The sequence below is a fragment of the Protopterus annectens genome, chromosome 8.part0 (assembly GCF_019279795.1).
Source record: "Protopterus annectens isolate FY-2018-M chromosome 8.part0, PAN1.0, whole genome shotgun sequence".
Taxonomy (NCBI): Eukaryota; Metazoa; Chordata; order Ceratodontiformes; family Protopteridae; genus Protopterus; species Protopterus annectens.
This window is the reverse complement of record NC_056741.1, coordinates 1923120556-1923137290: the sequence shown is the minus strand read 5'-3', so window position 1 is coordinate 1923137290 and position 16735 is coordinate 1923120556. Positions and strand designations below refer to the sequence as shown.

The 16735-nt window shown below is 36.3% G+C and overlaps 1 protein-coding gene across 1 annotated transcript in view; it reads right to left on the bottom strand.

The window, feature by feature from the left end:
• The window catches only part of ELMO3 (engulfment and cell motility 3), a 1057243-nt gene that overhangs the window by 201414 nt on the left and 839094 nt on the right, over positions 1–16735 (bottom strand). The window lies entirely within an intron of this gene.

Sequence of the window (16735 nt, the reverse complement as noted above, 5' to 3'; positions counted from 1 at the left end):
AGTATTGGTGATGATGATAAAACTACAAAGAAGCAGACACGGAATCTTAAACAGCAATAGCTTTTATTGAAGAAACATGCTGACTACAATTAAAGGTACAATGTAAAACCCATACTGCTCTGTTATTGTCAGTTTGACATCTTACTTTGTATGTAGTAGTTAATACACACGTGAGGTTAGCAGTGGGCTAACAATGCAAACACACACACACACACAATAAAAAGATGACAGAAAATTATGTATAAAAAGAAGCAGTACTCCGCAGAATTTACAATACTTGGGCGAAGAAACTTATGATAGAGGCTGGAAGAGGGAGAATAAAGGAAGAACTTAATGATGAATGAGACACATCTTAGCAGAAATGGTGACAGGATTCAACACTGCTTGTAAACAGGCACAACAACAATCTGACAACTTAAAAGTCAGCAAAACACTGACAAAGCAGAACTACTAGAATTTAACAGTCAAAGAATAAATGGAAATTAAACAAGCTTATCATTCCTTGTATCTGGCTCCACATTTCTGATTTGACGTCAGAGAAAGCTCTTTAGTTTTCTATACATGTGTAACATGTATTCTGCTGTGATGCTTCTGGTTAATAGTGTCCTGTGTGGCACTAAACTACAGTTCTTTGTTTCACCTTCTTTAGAAGTGTTGCTGTGCATAAATTGAGATTCCTCCTAACACACATTTGTAGAGACTCTGGCATCTGTGATGAAGTGACAATTGTTCCAAATCCCACACTTAGGCCTCCATTTACTACATTCTAGTCGGACAAGGCTATGTTACAAAGTAACATTGGTTTGCTGTAGAAGGTGTTGTCAGTAAGAGCAATTTATCAATCCACTGCCCTTCCTGTTTACTTTTTATTGCTCATAAATTACAGTGAACATCACCTGCCTGTGCTCAGACCTCCCAACTGTACCAAATTACTCATTTTTTACCAAGTTTTGGGGTCCAAATAATGGGGTGCCATGATTCCCGAGTGGCACCCCTTCATTACCAATTTTCTTTTAAAAAAAATGTTGCTTTCTCGCTTTTGGAGCTGATGTCATCATGTGCGCAATGATGTCAGCTCCATCAGCCTGTTGGAATTGGGGCATCATGGCTGACAGCGCGGAAAGCTTTCTGTTTGAATGAAACAATGCTGCTGTTCTGGAAACTGGTATGGAAATGGAAATTGCTTTTACTGCTCAGCTGCTGCTTAGGTAAGGTTAACTCTATGTGAACTTTTGAAGTGCGACTGCTCAGGTTAATGCTGAAGGCTTTTGAACTGTGCTGTTACTGCTTATGATATTCTGAACTGCTGTTCTGGTTTAACATTTTGCTGTTGAGCAAACTGAAACAACATTTTGCTTTCTGGTTTTACTGCTTAGGTGTTCTGGTTTGCTTTAAAAATGAACTGACATTTTGAGCAAAGGCAGTGTGTGTGTGAACTGCTGTTCTGGTTTAACGGTTTACCATCATGCAAACTGAAACTTAGGTGTTCTGGTTTGCTTTAACTCTTTGCTTTAATGGCAAACTGACATTTTGAGCAAAGGTAGTGTCTGTGTGTGTGTGTGTGTGTGCGAACTGCTGTTCTGGTTTAATGTTTTGCTGTTGAGGGGTGTGTGTGTGTAAATGCCCCCAACTGAATACATCTGGTGGCTAGAGGTACTGAGGCTCAAACCCTGTACCTTGGGTACAGGTAAAAAGTCCCTAGCCACCACTGTTTGTGAAGTTATGCCTTATATTTTTGTTCTATTCCTCATTAAACTGTGGTATGCCTCATAGTTTTGTTCTATTCCTCATTAAGCTGTGGTTTTCAGAATTTTTGTGGCAAATCACTGAAGGTTTGAATTAATGACAGGCATTTGAATTTCAGACTTCATATTCTACAGACAATAAATGGTAACAAAACATCAAACGAACCAACAGTGCAACCACAACTAGTAACCAAAAAAAGCACTGTGTAGAGAAAAGCGATACACCGGACAGCTCAGGATTATTGTCAGATAACAATTTAATATAAAACGTCACGAATAACACAAACACGTTTTTCGTCAGAAATTCAGACTTCATCAGACAACTGACCTCATATTCAGCACATAATTTATATCAACTGTATTAAAACAATTAATTCAAACCATCCAATCCGGAAAGTTGCTCATTAATATTAATTAATTAAATAAATACAGTTTATTGTACATAAAATTTTCGTGTTCCAAAAGGAAAACAATGAATAAATCTTTATTAATACATATTAAAAACTCTCTAACATCCACTCAACTAAATAGTTGAATAGTTTCATATAAAAAATGAGGAAATATTTTGAATGTAAATGTATATGAAGGAAATGAGCACAACCATTTCATATAATAAAGAAGACAACAGCACCCTCTAGTGGTCTTTCTAAAACATAACATAAACACATCACAATGGATGACAAGATAACTGCTCCAATTCAGACTATCTAAATATAAAAAACAAATGTCATAATAAGCTCTAAATATATAAAAGGAGCCATATAAAATATCTATAATAAAATAAATAGGTAAATAAATAAAATCAATGAATATTGTATTTATATTAATTAGTGTAAAATATATTAAAAAAAACATATATATAAATTATTTTAAATTATTTTAAATGATTTTAAATGAGTAAATTAATTATATACTACAGTAAATATCTTATTATATTAATTAATAATTTAACTACTCATAAAATGGATTAATATCAACCAACTAAAACTACATGTAGTCCTAAAGTCTAGCTGCTCTCATTTTTAACACTGATGTAAGGGAGACAGAATCATTTAATCCTGGGGCCCTGTTGGCTTCTAAAACCAATCGCCAATATAGTTCACGATATTCTATCTGAGTTTCCCATGGCCCACCTCCTTCATCCTGCTGTACCTCTTCAATAATAAAAAATGAATATTTTGCCAGAGGGCAGGATAAAGTGTGTTTGTAAAGAGCATTGGTACATTTTTTATTTTTTATGTCATTCAAATGTTCATATATTCTTCTCCTAATCCTCCTTTCCGTCTTCCCTACATAAAAGCTGAAACAAATCCTACAGGAAGCAATATAAACAACCCCAAACGAATCACATGTACTATGTGATCTACTAAAAATTTATTTTCCCCTAGCCTCAACATATAAACTGGTTTGTTCAGCCATCCAGGGACACTGAGGACACATTTTACAAGCAAATGTGCCATTAGCTTTCTTTGTTTTCTTATTCCTTACATGTGAAGGGGTCAACCAGTCTTTAAGGTTACGTCCTCTTCTGAAAATAGTTTTAGGAGCCATTTTTCCAAAATTAAGATCACTAATTTCACTAAAATTGTTCCACTCTTTAACCAAAGCCTTCTGAATAATCAAAGCATCTCCACTATAGTCAGTAATAAAAGCATTGCTAAAATTGTTACTATTTTTTTGGGAAGACTTCTCAAGTCCAGCTGAGTTCATGTTTTCAAGAATGCTGCTGGACTTATCAACTTTACCAAGAATAGGGTAAAATCTGTCATTCCTCCTGTCAAGGACTTCATCTTTTATTTTCAATATAAATTCTAAAGGATACCCTCGCTCTAAAAACAGCTGGGTCAGGAAATCACATTCAACCATGAAATCTTTGTCATCAGAGGTCATTCTTGAAATCCTTACAAATTGACCTTTCACTATACTTCTTTTTTGGTGTATGGGATGTCCACTAGAAAAATGGAGGTAACTATTGGAAAAAGTTTTCTTCCTAAACACCTTGGATTTAAAATGATTCAGGTCTTTAATTAGAGTGATGTCCAAATAATTAATCGAATCTACACTCATTTCATAGGTGAACTTCAAAAATTCAGTAGTATTGTTAATATAAGAGATAAACTCATCTAATTTCTCAACAGAATCATTCCAAAGTATCATGATGTCATCCAAATAATGTTTATAAAGAACCCAACTATCTTTATAGGGGCTCTGATGAATGAATTTCTTTTCCCAGGTATTCAATACCATATTGGCAAAGATGGGAGCACATCTTGCCCCCATCGCAACTCCACTCTTTTGTTTGAAAAATTCCCCTTGGAAAAAAATATAATTGTGTTTTAAAACTAATTCCATCATGACCATACAAATATACATCTCATCATCATTCAGGTCACCAGAGACCCTAATAGCCTCCTCAAACCAAGTAAGACCCCTATCATGAGGTATAGAACTAAATAAATCCACATCAATAGTTACCAAAATAAGATCATTATTAAATATATTGTCCTTCACAGAGTATAATAGGTCCCAGGAATCCTTAAGGAAGGACCATCCTTTCATCATAATTCTTTTCAATTTAACATCAATGTATCTCGCTAAAGTTGAAGTCACTGAACCTTCTGATGCCACAATGAGTCTTAATGGTGGGTCCAATAACTCCTTATGAACTTTAGGAATCCCGAAAATAGAGGGAATTCTGGGTTTATCAATATTCAAAAATTCAAACAGCTCCATATCAATAAAACCTTCTAAAACCAAATCATATAAGGTGGAAAATATCTTCCTGTAACCAATGTGTATTTCGTTTTTGAAAATAGATTCATACTTTGACTCATCAAATAAAAGATTAAACATTTTAGCTTCATAACTAATATTGTTCATAAAAACAATCCCGCCCCCTTTGTCTGGCTTCATAATTCTTATGGTGAGATTTCCTTTAATAGTTAGCAGTAAATCATACTCAGATTTAGAAAGGTTGGATGGAAATCTATTATTTTTAGTAGCTGATCTTAATTCCTTCTCCACCACAGTTTCAAAATTTCTCAATTGAGCATAAAACAGGGGGATTCCATGTACTTTTCCTTTTTAATGGGTTTGAAATTACATCTTCAGATTCTTTTTTACCAAACAACAATCTAAAATTAGCTTTTCTCAAAAACACCTTTAAATCTATTAAAAACCTACTGATATTACATTTTGTTCTAGGTACAAAGTTAAGCCCTTTAGAGAGTAGACTGAAATATACAGAAGTTATCTCAAGATCTGTGTAGTTAAAAATAATAAAGTTCTTATATTCATCAGAGGTACAAATCACATTATTCTCATCAGAGTCAGACTCAATTGTGTGAAAACTATAATTAAGCTCAACATCTACTGGAGCCGATGATTTATTTAAAAAGGAAATTATCTCCTGCCCCTCCCCCTCCATGCATTCTGCCGGAAGTTCCCCTCCCTTTGATTTTTGATTCTTTCTGATCTCCGTAAGGGGGGAAAACCTAAAGGGTCCAAATTGTCGGCCCATAAAAATGAGTCCTGGTTAACAGGCATATCCTGTTTCTCATAATTAAAATAAGGAACAGATTTGTAACTGCCTCTAGGTTTCGGGTACTGTAAATGATGTTGATATTCATAAATGTCTCTATTTATCTTCTTTTTCTTTCTTTCCAGAATTCTTTCACATTTTAAGTCAATATTTTTCCTTAAATCAAAATATTTTTTGTTTTCCTCAGTAACAGTAAACATTAAATCATTAATAATCTTAGCATTAACAGAGTCTATTTGTTCCATAAGAGTTACCATTTCAGCTTCATTTTGTTTAATTATGGCCCTCAATAAATCAAAGCCCCAATTATCAAACAACTGTAAAAGAGAAGCATGAAAAGGTGTACCCTCAGTAACATTGTTGGGGAACTTAAAAACATGTAACCCCTTTGGAACAAGTTTCTCAGATAAACATTCCCTCAGACACATGTTGTCAATATTCAATATTTTGTATCTGAAAAACAAATCATTTAAAACAGATAAATTTCCAGCATAAGTGTAAACATGTTCATCATCTTTAGTAAGAAAGTCTTTGAATTCTACCTTTATTTTCAGACAGTCATTTAAAGCTAGTGGTTGGTATACATTCTCATTAGAAGTGACTGGTGCACCAATCTCCCTTCTACGCCTCTCATTCCTATTGCTGGCAGTCCCATCATTGTTCCTGTTAGAAAAAATATTTGGAGAACCATCCGCCCTATTTAACGGGTCCAAAGGACTGGAACAAGACTGTAACGTTGGTCTATTCCCACTCGAGTGCCTCTGGGGAAACATAGCTCCTTGATTTCCTGGAATCGAGGCTGAAACATTGTGACGAACCAAGGAGTCGCACAACGGAGTGAGTAAGGCAACCAGCTGACTGAGCTGACCAATAAGTGTCGAAACCTCCTTTCCCTTTGATGGATGTTCATCCCTGCCTACCGGGGAAACGCCCTCCTCTCGATCCATATGAAACTAGTAAACAGCAAACGAACCAACAGTGCAACCACAACTAGTAACCAAAAAAAGCACTGTGTAGAGAAAAGCGATACACCTGACAGCTCAGGATTATTGTCAGATAACAATTTAATATAAAACGTCACGAATAACACAAACACATTTTTCATCAGAAATTCAGACTTCATCAGACAACTGACCTCATATTCAGCACATAATTTATATCAACTGTATTAAAACAATTAATTCAAACCATCCAATCCGGAAAGTTGCTCATTAATATTAATTAATTAAATACAGCTTATTGTACATAAAATGTTTGTGTTACAAAAGGAAAACAATGAATAAATCTTTATTAATACATATTAAAAACTCTCTAACTTCCACTCAACTAAATAGTTGAATAGTTTCATATAAAAAATGTGGAAATATTTTGAATGTAAATGTATATGAACAAAATGAGCACAACAACCATTTCATATAATTAAGAAGACAACAGCACCCTCTAGTGGTCTTTCTAAAATATCACATAAACACATCACAATGGATGACAAGATAACTGCTCCAATTCAGACTATCTAAATATAAAAAACGAATGTCATAATAAGCTCTAAATATATAAAAGGAGCCATATAAAATATCTATAATAAAATAAATAGGTAAATAAATAAAATCAATGAATATTGTATTTATATTAATTAGTGTAAAATATAAAAAAAATATATATATAAATTATTTTAAATTATTTTAAATGATTTTAAATGAATAAATTAATTATATACTACAGTAAAGATCTTATTATATTAATTAATAATTTAACTACTCATAAAATGGATTAATATCAACCAACTAAAACTACATGTAGTCCTAAAGTCTAGCTGCTCTCATTTTTAACACTGATGTAAGGGAGACAGAATCATTTAATCCTGGGACCCTGTTGGCTTCTAAAACCAATTGCCAATAAAGTTCACGATATTCTATCTGAGTTTCCTATGGCCCACCTCTTTCATCCTGCTGTACCTGTTCAATAATAAAAAATGAATATTTTGCCAGAGGGCAGGATAAAGTGTGTTTGTAAAGAGCATTGGTACATTTTTTTATTTTTTATGTCATTCAAATGTTCATATATTCTTCTCCTAATCCTCCTTTCCATCTTCCCTACATAAAAGCTGAAACAAATCCTACAGGAAGCAATATAAACAACCCCAAATGAATCACATGTACTATGTGATCTACTAAAAATTTCTTTTCCCCTAGCCTCAACATATAAACTGCTTTGTTCAGCCATCCAGGGACACTGAGGACACATTTTACAAGCAAATGTGCCATTAGCTTTCTTTGTTTTCTTATTCCTTACATGTGAAGGGGTCAACCAGTCTTTAAGGTTACGTCCTCTTCTGAAAATAGTTTTAGGAGCCATTTTTCCAAAATTAAGATCACTAATTTCACTAAAATTGTTCTACTCTTTAACCAAAACCTCCTGAATAATCAAAGCATCTCCACTATAGTCAGTAATAAAAGCATTGCTAAAATTGTTACTATTTTTTTGGGAAGACTTCTCAAGTCCAGCTGAGTTCATGTTTTCAAGAATGCCGCTAGACTTATCAACTTTACCAAGAATAGGGTAAAATCTGTCATTCCTCCTGTCAAGGACTTCATCTTTTATTTTCAATATAAATTCTAAAGGATACCCTCGCTCTAAAAACAGCTGGGTCAGGAAATCACATTCAACCATGAAATCTATGTCATCAGAGGTCATTCTTGAAATCCTTACAAATTGACCTTTCACTATACTTCTTTTTTGGTGCATGGGATGTCCACTAGAAAAATGGAGGTAACTACTGGAAAAAGTTTTCTTCCTAAACACCTTGGATTTAAAATGATTCAGGTCTTTAATTAGAGTGATGTCCAAATAATTAATCGAATCTACACTCATTTCATAGGTGAACTTCAAAAATTCAGTAGTATTGTTAATATAAGAGATAAATTCTATCTGAGCAATTTTCTAAGTTTATAAGATCAGTATTTGAAATGTGTCACTATTTTGGGGCTGTATTCCCCCATTATCAGTTTGTCCAGGTTTTTTTTGTGCTAAGAGGTTGAGAACTATGGTGAGAAGTGAGAATTGAATTCACTAAATGATGGCGATTTAAGTTTCAGTCTTCCTGTCTTTCTGGAAACTGCTGATTTGGCATAGTGGTATGTTGATCTGACTGCAGTGCACAGGGTCCTGGGTTAAAGACTTGGCAGTGAAATACATGGTGGTAACACAACATTTTTATTCTAGCAACTTTTAAAAATTATACAAGTAATGCTTAAAATATGTCCCTGGTTTTTGGCCTTTTGCCCCCCCCCCCCCAAAAAAAAAATAACAAAACTGAAATTTGAAAATAAGTGTGAGAAGCTGTGCAAGATGCCTATGACTTAAACTACTGTCATTCTATATATATATATATATATATATATATATATATATATATATATATGTGTGTGTGTGTGTGTGTGTGTGTGTGTGTATGTATTTATGTATGTATGTGTGTGTATATATATATATATATATATATATATATATATATATATATATATATATATATATATATATATATATATATATATATATATATTTGTGTGTGTAAGTAAACTTTTATGATGGAAATGTTCTGAATTGGACAGTTTTGTCTTTGTTGGTTCATGCATTTTGTTTCATTGCCTACTGGAAAAATGTTCAAACAGTAAATTTTAAAATGTGCTCTAACTTAAGTCTAACAAGTGTACTGTATTATACAAGGAATATAATTTAATAAAGTCAGGAAGGTGTATCAAAGGATGCATGTATGTTTCTTGTTTTGCGTGCAAGTCGCCTATGATTTGAAAGCAGCCTAAAGGTAATCTTTATCCACCACTGGCCAGATGCATTTTTTCTTTGGATGTGGTGTGGGTTTCAATGCTGTTTCAATGAATGTGAGTTTAAAGGGCAGAAACGTTTTAATGGCAAGTATATTTTCATTGTGAGACAGTGTTGCTTTATTTAGCAGATATCTATTAGTGTGTGTGTATTGTGCTATAAAATGTAAAAATAAAATCCAAATAATCATCGTAGAAGTAAAGCTGTATGCACACATTAGTGTTTATGGTAAATGGGCCAAAATAGATAGGTAATGGGACATTGGAATGGCTGCAGGCTGCAAAGGGACTCTGGTGCCATATTTTGGTTGTCTGTTCTTCAGTTTGCATTTGAAGTTGATATCCCAGAATTCCACTGAAGTGGGTGGGGTTACTTAATTATGTATGCAAATGTTATGTTACTCAGTGTACAGATTTGTACCTATTTTTCATGGGCCTTGTCCAGATTTTTGATGTTTCCAAGTTGAGAGGTATGCCTGTGCTAGATGTCTCCAGGACACTGTAATGCTGAACATATTTGACAAACAGCTGTACACCATCACAGCAACTGGTGGCTTAACCAAACAGGACATGTAGCACAGGAATTTTGAATCAAGGCTTCTGGTAATGTTTGGTAATTACAGTGTGGTTAGGTGATCAGTATGTCAATGTTTTGTACATGCCTCGCATGAGTAGTTACTTGAGTGTCTTGTTTTCTGATTGCTTTTATTGATCCCATGTAAAATATCCTTTCACCTACCAGGCACTACAATACTTCCTGCACCTATGCCTGTTTTGGCTTTGGTGTTAATGTTCTGTGAAGCAACCTCAGTCAAGGACAGTCAGGATCAACCTTATGTACCTGGTGTTGCATGACAAACACTTCCTGACAAGACTCAGTGGAAGGATATATCTACAAAATGGACACATTCAGAGACATGACCAGACAGGCAGATGATGATGCTCTGTGGCCACACAGCCATCCAACTTGAGAATATAACTCACGTTTTATTTTCGCATATGTATGATGACTCCTGCCTTGTTATCCAGAATTCCATTATTATTTTATTCCAAGACCCCTATATAGTTCAGATTATATTGTTGATGTTTTAGCTTCTGCTTAGTGACAAACCTCTCAACCTCTTGGAGCAAGAAATTTGGATAAAGCCATAAATAATGAGGGGAACCAATGTCCAAAAATAGGGACTTTTTTAAATACTGCTCTAACAAACATAGAAAGTTGATAGCTTAGCAGGTTTTGCATTAGTATGAATTTTCTGGAGTATGAATTCTGAAAATCAAATGCCTGTCATTATTTTCTGACTTAAATCTTTAATGATTTGCCAGAAAAACACAATTTTATGAAAAACAGAACAAAAAATATGAGGCAAAAATCTGAACATTCTGCAAAAATATGTACAGTTGAGAGGCGTGCTTCGTGCCCAAGTTTTAAAGAAATGATTCTTTGCATTTTCTGTGAGCTACTTTCCAAACATAATGCATCTATACATATACAGATAGACAGTTATCATATCCTCCAAACCTGGTATGTTACTTTTACTGGAAAATGCCCGGCTTTTATCATAACCATACATCTCCTCAAGGGGCATGGTTAGGGTTAGCACACATTAGTAAGGATGGGTATATAGCACTTTAAGGAAACAAAACAGGTACCCCCTTGTTTATATTATTGCAAAGCTGACAACAGTGATCAACTACCTATCGCCTGAACTGTGGGTTTTCTGACATCCCTGGGTTTATGCTGTGGTACAGAAAGTTAGAGTCAATAGCAATACAGAACAACACATGTGCCAGAAGAAGTGGTAAATATGCTGTGGAAAGCAAAAGAAAGAAGTGCATAAAGAATCATCTTTCACAGGGTTACAATCTCTTGAGTTATCTAAACCAAGGCTGCTATGCTTTTAACTGCTTCCCTTTTCACTGGCTGACACTGAGACTGAAGTGTCCACCAAACCAGGTAATTTCTCGACAGCCTTGCTATCACATGTAGTTCAACAGCATAGGAAATAGGAACTTTGTAATGATACAGCTCAAAGATTTTTTTTATATAAAAAGGCATATAATTCAGTGTACTTGAAGGTTTTGCTCAAATCACAGAATACCACAATTGAAAGCTTGAGGAAAACAACTGATAGTAACACATAGCAATGACACTGGTGTTTCTGGAGCCTACAAACTGTTCAGCACTATCCCTGTTAACTTTACATTCTTACCCTCAGTTTGTACGACCATTAGGAAAAGCTAACTACTTTGTTTTACCATTGAAAACAGTGTTCAAAACTCTTCATTCCAAGGTTGCCTGACTTCAGAATGAAAATGTACACACAACAGATGTTTGTCAAAAGCTAAGGTCAGATGTGAAAGCTATGTTTGTTAGCTAGTTTGACAAAATTAATTTTATCTGCAGTGTCTTTATTCTAGAAACTGCATCCTAAATCTTAAGTGACACAGATGCTGTACAGAGTTGGTGCAGCGCTCATGTGAACTTGATGGATGCTAGCTCAAAAATGAGGCTGGTTTATGAAGTTTTACTTACTGATAATTAAAATGATGCTGGCTTTCTGTTAAACCGCTTCACAATCTTTTTCTCTTCAGACAAAGGGACCAGTACAGAAATTTAGCAAAATAATCATTCATAAAAGGCTACTTTTTCTAACTTCCCTTACATTTACTACTTCTGTACCAAGTGACATCAGCTATAGAGAATTTAAACATTAGATGGAGCAGATCTTCCTAAAGGCACTGCATCAGAGCTGAACATGTCAAACAACTGAAAAGAACTGAAGTAGATTCCACTTTCAGCAGTAAGTTAAGATCCTGCAAGCACCCCACCCCCAACAAGCTGGTAAGAATAAACCACAGACACATATTTTGTCTTACTTAATAATGTTCACTATGATACAGCTGTTTTCCCATGAAAAAAAACATACAAGGTCAACATCCACTGTAGATATATCACTTCACAGTTAGTTCTCAGGGCCTTACTATCTACTGCCAAATACTTAAACATTAAAACATGATTAGAAACAAGTGTTCAGAAACTGCAGTATTCCCTCTCCAGGAATATCACAATAATTCTCAGCTAACTAAACTACCACGGTTACTTTGGCAGTGTTAACCATCCCTGTGGACACTTAAATTCTTATTCTGCTAAGCCTTTTGGGAATAAGCATGATTGTATGCTGTAGATTAAAAACAAAGTACAAAATGCAATGTTGTATTTCCTTACAGTGCTTTATGTCCAAATTTTCTAATATTCTGTAGCCAGTAAGCACTGAGACATTTAAACCACTAACTCATTTGACCTAGATGCTTTTAATTTTAATTGTGATTTTGGTATGGTATTCTCTGCCCCCCACACACACACACACTATAAGCAAAAAGGGTTTCAGCAGATTTCTTCGTTGTGTGTATGCCTTCAGAATGCTTTGTCTATGGTACGGACGACATTCTGCATTTGTTAGCTGATGAGGAAGTTGAGGGTGAAATAACTCAAAATCCAATACAGTTTCTGAGCAAACACAGTAAAAAATAAATACAATTTCTGGGGCCTGGCACTGCATCCATGGCACTGAAGTGCAGGATACAGCCAAAAGTGCAATAACTTGTTTGGAACGGAAGTATGTCTTATCCAAGGTTTCCAGTGTGACATTTACATAGCTTTGCATTATTGATCAATCAAATGCCATCGAGGAAGCGTTTTGGGTCCCATATCAGAGATGCACCTGTCACACCTTTACAATCCAAGGGACCATACAATAACCATCCACCACTCCATCACGTAGAAAGCAGTGATCACTAGTTCTCACCTGCCAGCTTCACAATGTTTTTTGATAACAGTAGCGGGAAGAAGAAATGAACAAGTTGGCAGGAGGTACAAAATCAAATCATGGCATGGAAGGAGAAAAAGATAATGTAAAAAAAAAAATATATATATATATATATATATATATATATATATATATATATATATATATATATATTCCAGTGAGTGTGTGTTAGGTGGGGTACAAGTGCTGTTACAAAGGTGTACTTTAACATTTGCCTGGTGGTTACATGATGTTTTTTCCCCCATGAGCACTTAGCTCAGTGTCAGCCTATTCAGTACTCTGATGACAAACAAAGTAGTTGGACAGAGTCCAGAATTTAAAAGCTTGAGGGATTTTAGCCAACAAAAATGTATTATAGCATGCTTGGCCATCTTCATGACAAAAACACTGGAGTAATGTCCTTGTTACATGCCAGCTAATGCAATCAAATTACAAAAAAAAAAAAAAAAAATCACAAAAGAAGCACTCTTTCATCTGCATCCTGTCTCACCAGCACAGCTCTCATGAAATCAGAATCGGCATCAAGAGTCAAGCTTCCCTTAGCATACCTACTCAAAACAGACACTACAGCTTCCCATCAGGGCTTATTCAGATGTGGTTCATTACCTAGAAAAATACCAATCTTCAGGTGGCTAGAGGCTGTCGATTTTCATTACTGATCCATAGGAGGATGCCGTGATGCTTACTAGTGCTCCAAAGCCGTCTAATGTTGTACTGTGGTGAGCACTGTAAGATGAGGGAAAGCATGTCGGCTTTGTCTGCTCCTTCCACCCAGGAAAACATGCAGGTAACACAGGTGGTGAGTTATGGAGCAGGTGTTTATGTTTGTGCTTTTGTGTGCCTGCTACAGCGCAGGAGATTAAATAATCCCATGTTTCAAAGCAGTTCACTAAACAAACACAGCTGGCATAGAACTGCACTTGCAAGAAACCAGACAAACAAGAATGCTAAACATAAATTTGATCCTCACACATAAAGAGCTGTGACTGTAGCTTATGTTAAATCACTAGATATCACCATATTATAGTATTTTCTCTCTTTCACAGAGAAAGCTATGAAAGTAGTCCAAATGTGACTTTATAGCACAAATCCAAGAAAATGAAAGTCCCCTTTGACAATTACAAGATGTTTTTATTTTTCACATGGTCTGCCCTTACTCCTGGAAGCTTCTCTGCCATGTGGTCCCTAAACTTATTCAACAGAAGTTAAAAGATCCTAATGTCATTTAAAGTTTTTTTTATAGGTGACGTTTTGACATAACGCCTAACACTTAGCCATTTTTGTTACTATTTTTAAATTCTGTTGTCTTAATCTCTGGCCAAGGTCAGTTATGGTCTAACCACTCTGGCTCATTAAACAACTTCTCATGGACAAACTCTCCAGTTCGTCATTCATCCCCTCCTCCATGGCTGAGGTTGCAATACTGCAACTGCCACAGATGTTGATCCAAATACTTGTGCTGCATTTAAATATACTGCTGACCAGTGGTGCATCAGCATTCATTATAAGCAAATGTTCTCTGCCTGCAAATACATCTGCTTTGGCAGCTTCCTACAGGAAGCATGAGTCCCATAACTGCAAGTCCTGCAAATATGAAAAATAAATTGCAGTTAGCAGATAAACACGGTGAATCTCAAAACTCATTTTGAAGCTGTCAAAGCATTTTTCCAGTGAGGCTTGTCCCCCCTCCATTCAGCCTCCATATGGGGGAGGCAGGCTGTGCTCCCCACTCAGTATACATCCCTTTTCCACATATTTACTCTTGTTGTTCCAAGGATTAGAATTGCAGTCCTCAGACAGGAACCCTCCCCTTTACCCAGCACATCCCTGCATGAACTATTACTTGTAGTCCACTTCATGCCACAGATGTACAACAGTGGTCCACTTCAGCTCCCATACTAGAAAAAGATCACAGACAATCCATTTTTTCCAGTATACTTGCTCCATAGACCCAAGTCCCCTTTTGGATCTGTGTTGCTGACATCAAACCAGTGACTGACAGTACAAAACAGAAAAAATGAGTAACTGTTTATGATTTCCAAAAAAAAAAAAAAAAACAATTCATAAATTCCAACGCCTTGGATCAACTTATTCACACCCCCACCAGGGGCAGCAATATCCTAGACCTGGTCATTACCAACATGGGAAACCGGTGTTCCACACCAGAGGTCAATTCCTCGTTGGTCAGATCCGACCACAAGCTAATCACCCTAGACATCCACATCCCGCCCCCACCCCCAAATAGGGAAACCACCATAAAGAAACTTCTCCAAAGCCAACTTCACACTTCTTAAGACAGAAGTGGCAAACTTCATGACACCCATACAGATGGACAATAGAGGTACGACTGCTGAATCCTACACAAATGCACTTTATAAGCACTTACACGAGTGCATGGATCATGCTATCCCTAATAGAACCAAGATGCTATCCTCCAAAAAAAGGAAGCCAATCTGGTGGTTCTCTGCCATAAACAAACTCTACAACTGAAGAAAGAAACTGTTGCAAAAAAGAGTAAAATCCCATGACTGGAGGAACTCCCTGGTCAACCTCAGTAGGAAGTTGAGATCCCTCATAAAATCCTCCAAAGCCAGTCATGAAAACAAAATTGCCACTGACTCTACAGACAACCACAAAGCATTCTATAGATATGTCAAGAATTTCAATGGCAACACTCGGATCGGCTCTGAGTTACACCAAAATGGCACTAAATATACAAAACCAACTGATATTGCCAACATCCTGGCAGATAGGTTCAGTGCTAACTTTACTCCCCTCTCACCCCCTAGAGGGCCCATCTCTATACCGGAAGAATGCAAAGTTCCTGTAATCATGGCTGCACAGGTAAAAAAACGCACTCTCCAAAGCCAAGAACACAGCATCCATGGGACCTGACAATATCCCAAGCTGCGTTCTATATGAACTACAGAATGAACTGGCACCCTATCTAAGTACCATGTTCAATCATAGCCTCACCTCAGGCTTTGTGCCCACTGAATGGCAAACCATGATGGTTATCCCACTCCACAAAGGGGGAGCCATGATGGACCCCGGGAACTACCACCCGATTAGTCTGATGAGCCTGGTCTGCAAGGCCATGAAACATATCATCATGGAACTCATAAACAAAGACATTAGCAATCTCCAAACTCTGGACCCTACCCAGTTCGGATTTGTAAAAGGCAGATCATGTCTCCTAAACCTGATTGACTTCTTTGAAGCAGTCACCAAAGCCATAGATGAGGGTAAGGTGGTTCACACAGCTTATCTAGTTCTCGCCAAGGCTTTTGACACCATCCCCCACTCTGGAATTATAGATAAGCTCACTAAACTAAGTATAAATCCCTGTGTCACAAGATGGGTTGCCAACTGGCTCATGGACAGAACCCACTCTGTGAAAGTAGCAGACTCCAAATCCGACTTCAGACCAGTGACAAGTGAAGTACCACAGGGTTCAGTCCTGGGTCCTCTCCTGTTTGGTATCTACTTCTCTGAAGTACAGGCTAACACAGAAGGTCTTTGACTAACAAAGATTGCAGATGACTGCAAACTAGGAGCCATAATTGAAACTTCTAATGATGTGGACATACTACAAAAGAGCCTCACTGAGACAGATGCCTGGTGTCAAACCATGGCCTGAAGCTCAATGCCAAAAAGTGTATTGTCATCCCCTTTGGTAAAAACTCTGTACCCATGAACTACCACATAGCTGGTAGTCTACTTAATGCTGAAAATGTGATGAGACCTTGGGACACAGGTGGACAGTAGTCTCTCCTTTGA